A 5742-nucleotide genomic window follows, 5' to 3' on the forward strand; every position below is an offset into this window, starting at 1 on the left:
AGGTCTAAGGGTTGTACTGGTTGGAATGAATATCTGTGTGTATATTAAATTGCCAAGGATTAAGGCAGGATTAGTGTTCAGGAAGTGACCTCCACTTTGGAGTCAATCAGGAATGTTGTAGAGTGACCTGGAGGTCTGAGCATGCCAGCCACATCTAAGAGTAGTGGTTGAAATAACCTGATGAAAGGAGATTTATAGCAGTAGGTTTCAGGGAGGAGGGATGAAGAATGTTCTGGAAGTAGCAATGCAGAACAAGGACACCACCTTCCTATCTCCAGACACAAGTGATGCAAGCATTGGAGGGAAAAGTCAGCCATCACTTGAGAGGATTGTGGGAGAGCAGCCTCTTAGGAGGGCAAGCCATACTTCCATGAGAATAAAAAGGTGAAGAGAACACTTGGAGATGAGGTTGAGGATATTGGGCATTTTGATAACGGTGGGCTTCAAAGTCCAGGAGGCATAGGCAGAGGGTTTCAGGAGTTAGATAGTGAGAAAGGGACAGAATACTGGATGTGCTGAGCCTTATGAGTATTAGAATGCAAGAGATGAGAAAAGCACTTGAGATTTTGGGGCTTCTTGTGTTCACTGATACAAGTAGGCATTAAGGGCTTAACAAGATGAACACTGGTAGGCTCAAAACATACTGTTTTGACTCCCAGGGGCCACAGCCTGACATGGGCATGCCCACCTACCGGAGGCATGGCACAGGGAGGGCCTCACCTCACGGTGACAGCAGCATGGCACAGCAAGATCAACTTCATGCTGGGTGCCAAAGCTGGCGGCAAGACCATTCTAAAAGGCCTCCAGTCCATTTTCCAGGAGCAGGGGATAGTGGAGTCAGTGCATACCTGGCAGGTCTATGGCTAGTTAGCAACCTACAAACGGAAACACAAAAACAGCATCTTTGCCAATTTGAGAGTTTACCTACATGGATTGGTGTTGCTGGACCTTCAGAGTTACAATGATGACTTGCAGGGCAAAGAAGAGATCGATGGTCTTTCGAACAAAGTAGAAAAAAGAATGAAAGAACTGAGTCAAGACAGTACTGGGCTGGTGAAGCGATTACCACCTGTAGTTTGAAGAGGGGCCGTCAACAGACATTGGTCCACCACCAATGGTCGCCTGGTTGAATATGACATAGATGAAGTGGTGTACAATGAAGATTCACCTTATTGGAACATTACAATTCTACACTAGAAGCAATTTGGAAATATTCTCATCCTTAGTAGGGATGTTGATTTGGCAGAGTGATTTGGCATATACCTGGGCCATCATGGGCAGCAGCAAAGCAGATTACACTGGCAAAGAGGTACTGATTCTCAGAGGCTGAGATGGGGGCATATTATGTGAAATAGTCAAACTAAAATCAAAGATGGTCACTGTGGTAGAGATTGACCAAATGGTGATTGATGGATGTAAGAAATATATGCAAAAAACATGTGGTGATGTTGTAGATAATCTTAAAGGAGGCTGCTATCAGGCTCTGATAGAAGACTGCATTCCAATACTGAAGAGGCACACCAAAGAAGGGAGAGAATTGGATTGCGTGACTAACAATTTGACAGCTGTTCCAATCTCCACATCTCTGGAACAAGATTCCACATGGGAGTTTCTCAGACTGACTTTTGACCCCTGAATGAATGTATTGAAACAGGATGGGAAATATTTTACACAGGGAAATTGTGTCAATCTGACAGAAGCCCTGCCACTCTATGAAGAACAGCTTGGGTGCCTGTATTGCCTTGTGGAATTCTCAAAGGAGATCGTCTATGTCCCTTCAAACTTTGAATTGTAGGTATTTTATGCTGTCTGGAAGAAAGCTAAACCCTGAAGATGAATATCCCTTAATCACATGTGCTGCAATGGCCTTTTTCACTTCCATATGCTGTACATGACATTGAAACAAGTCAGGCAATTGATGGTGAATTCCTTGAAGTTTTCTTTTTAATTATTATTTTTAATTTTAAAAATCAAATGGCAAATGTATATTTTGATGAACTTAGGGTGTTATTTTTTTTGAAAGCCAGCTAAAGGATGGTTTGACAGCACAGCAAGGACTGCCAAATGCACTAACACCCTAGAATGTGATTTTTGTTACTTTTTGTTTCTCCATGGGCTTTTTTTGTTGTTTTGGTTGTGACAGACTTTCCATTTGGATGTTTGGAGGAATGAACATCATTGTTTTGTTCTGGAGGGAAGTTCTTGGTGGTGTTTCTTTCCCCCAATATTGACTTAGATATTAAAATGTGGTGCTTATAAGACAGTTTAAAAAAATGAATAGTAATACTTCGATTAAAATTACAAAAGAGACGAAAAATAGTTTTGAGTGTTGTGGAAGCTGAGTGCTGGGGTAAGAAGAGTAGGTGTCTGCACTTTGCTATAGACTCCTGATGATGGTGAGGAGAAGTGGAGAGCTGTATGGACTTGGTCCAAGAGTATGGGGCTCTCTTCAGACATCTGCTGTGGAAGCCAGGTGTAACTCTGACTTTCCAGAGCATCTTACAAAACCAGTTCTCCAAAGCGCAGCCTTTGGAAAACCTTGCCCTGACTACTAAAAGAGGAAGAGCAACTAACATTTATTCTATACCCATTATGTACTAGGCACTGTGCTTCTTGTGTATATTATAAAACATAACCACTATAGCATCTGTACTTAGTGTGAATTATTTTTATCAAAACCACGTTGCTGATGCGAAAACAGACTTCTCATGCTCATTAGGTGTCTTTCACAGCTTGTTTTTTAGCATCACAAGAAGACACTCTGCATTGAGGAACAAAAGTCCTGAGGTATAGGAGGGCAATGACGTTAGAGTACTGGGATTCTGTGGGGATGGGGGGGTATACCCCTTTTCCCTTCATCCGCTTCTACAAGACAAGTGTTTTCAGAAGAGAGACAACATTTCGTTATAATGAATAAAACTAGTCTGAGTGCTGGATCCAAGGGCCCTGGGGCCAAGGTGTGTGCCAAGCAGGACCCTAGAACCAGAACTGCTTTAGAGGGTAAGTCCAGGAACCAGGGCACAACATCATCATGACAAAGTGTTTCCTGTCCTCCAAAGACACAACGTTAAAATAGCCTTTTCCAGTGCAACCTGGTCTTAAATGGGATGTTTCCAGCAAACTCACAATCAGGGATTTTCCTAAAGAGCTGTTACCTTCAAATGCATCAAGACACGAAAATCCAGAAGTAGAAAAATCAATCCACTTTGAAAAAATATCTTCCGGCTGGGCGCGGTGGCTCACGCCTGTAATCCCAGCACTTTGGGAGGCGGAGGCGGGCGGATCACGAGGTCAGGAGATCAAGACCATCTTGGCCAATACGGTGAAACCCCGTCTCTACTAAAAATACAAAAAATTAGCCGGGCGCGGTGGCGGGCGCCTGTAATCCCAGCTACTCGGGAGGCTGAGGCAGGAGAATGGCATGAACCCGGGAGGCGGAGCTTGCAGTGAGCCGAGATTGCGCCACTGCACTCCAGCCTGGGCGACAGAGCGAGACTCCGTCTCTAGAAAAAATATCTTCCACGGACAAGATAGGAGAATGATTTAAGGAAGATACAGCATAGCATAAAGAACGTTGATCGCGTTTAAGGTTTGTTTCATGGTTTTCTGAACTTCTGTCACTTGGAGAAACAATCCATTATTCTGCAAAAGTATGGGGGAGGTTCTCAAGAAGGTACCTGTTTGAGAACTCAGTGAATTGCCAGCACATTTTGCAGTTGGAAGCTCAAATTTTTATAAATAACATGTGGGAAATCCAGATAGGATTTGTTATTCTTTAATTTCACGATTGTATTTCCAATGCTGGATTCATAGGCACTTCCTTGTCATAGTAGCAGCACATTATTTTAGCCTAAATAATTATTTAAATTATTTAACTATTTAAATAATTTATTTATTTAACTATTTAAATAATTATTTTACTAAGAAGAATCCACGAAATGAAAATGAGCACGTTCACTAATTTTCATGTTGCCTGACCATCTCATAGCACCGCCTATGGTCACAGACTGCAAAGCCTCTCACCAGAACAAGAAAGACCAGCAAGGAAGTGTAGGTTCAACAGCACATGAGAATCATAACTTATAGTTCCAGAGTGTCTGAACCAGAGAGGAGGGAAAACGAGAGGCCAAGAGTTGTCTCCATTTTCTTCTCTTCACAGTATCCTGCATAGCGGCACAAATCGAATTGGAAAGCCCAAGCTAACAACACCGCCCTGGGCGAACCGCCTGGCTCCACCGGCTCCTCTGGTCAGGAGGCTCCAGCCTGGGGGTGCCTGGTAGCTCTCCTTCCCCGGCGCATGTATTATACATGTAACATTTATATTTCTATCCACACAGCGTTCATTCAGCCATCCATTCAATCACCCAGGCATATTTACACGGATGGAACACATTCGCGGAGAGATGTGTGTGTTTGAGTTCCAACCACTGCAGCCCGTATTGGCGCCGCGCTTTGTCTCGCTTTGGGTCACCACCACAGGAGCAACGATTTCGGGGAAGGCACACGCCTGTGTGACCGCTTCCCACTCCACATGGGTTTCGTGAGCGCGCGGAGCTGGAGGAGTCAGGGACGTGAGGATGCCCTACTTCCCGCAGCATCCGGATGGCAGGGTCCGCGTCGGAAGGCCCGGGAGGGCAACGCCCTCCACTGCTGCCGCGGGGTGGGTGCGCCAGGCTTGGGTGTGGCCTCGCGGGAGCGAGTTTCTCTCCAGCCGCCTGGCCCACCGCTTTGGAACAGTGAAGCTCGAGTTGGGGTCTCCTGCACGCTAAGGGGAGAAATGTTTGTTTCTGACAACACAAGCAAAATTCTCTCTCCTGCACGCCAAGGGGAGAAATGTTTGTTTCTAATAACACAAGCAAAATTCTCTCTCTCTCTCCCCCCCCCTTCTCTCCTCTCTCTTTTTCCCTCCTCCTCCTTTTTTCTTTCTTTCTTTCTCTTTCTTTCTTTCCTTCCTTCCTTTCCTCCTGCCCCTCCTCCTTCCTCCTCCTCCTTCTTCTCTCTTTCTCTCTCTCTCTCCCCCCTCCCTCTCCTTCTCTCCCTCTCTCCCTCTCTCTCATATTAGGTTGTTTCTCCTCTAAGGGACCACTTTCAATGTCTGCCTGTGAGCCCAGCTGTCTGGCCCTATCTAGCATTGGGGAGACACTAGACTTAACCCAGCGAAGTTTTCTTCTGTTTGCTCTTGCTGTGCCCAAGTTTCCTCTGGACTTGTCTGCCAGCGTCGGGGTGGGGACTGGGGGAAGTAGGCAACCTAGCTCTGCCTGGTTGCTCCCTGGAGGCCAAGTCGAAGTGAACAAGTCAGTCCCAGGCCCAGAAATAGAATACAAACCCTGTTTTTGTCCGGTGCTAACAGAGTCCAGCAGTCAGAATTCCCTTGCGTCTCACGTTGGACCTGACCCGGGGGCGCCGCCAAGTGCGCAACGCAGTCACAGTTGGCGACTAATTAAGGACTGCCGCCCCTCTCCTTCACCTGCTACAAACTCACAGCCCTGACTTCTCCAGAAGTACCTACCACTTGGAGGTGGCTCTCCTTCCCCGCCCCCTGCCCCAGTCCCACACCGCAGCAGCGCCTCAGCACCGCGACTTGCCGAAGCACCGCGAGTGGCGCGCGGCGCCCTCCCCCGCCGCGCGCCGTGACTCCCTGCGCACCGCTGGTACTCTCGCCACGCCGCCGCCCGGCACTGCAGCACCAGGGGGAGGAGGCAGGCGGAGGAGGGGAGGAGGACCGCAGCGTGCAAGCCGGGA

At 47.0% G+C, this 5742-nt stretch overlaps 1 pseudogene; it reads left to right on the forward strand.

Annotated features, from left to right (window-relative positions):
• The first annotated feature begins 699 nt into the window (after positions 1–699).
• Positions 700–1831, forward strand: LOC100603429 (annotated as a pseudogene).
• Positions 1832–5742: the final 3911 nt, after the last annotated feature.

Source organism: Nomascus leucogenys, chromosome 18 (genome assembly GCF_006542625.1).
Source record: "Nomascus leucogenys isolate Asia chromosome 18, Asia_NLE_v1, whole genome shotgun sequence".
Taxonomy (NCBI): domain Eukaryota; kingdom Metazoa; phylum Chordata; class Mammalia; order Primates; family Hylobatidae; genus Nomascus; species Nomascus leucogenys.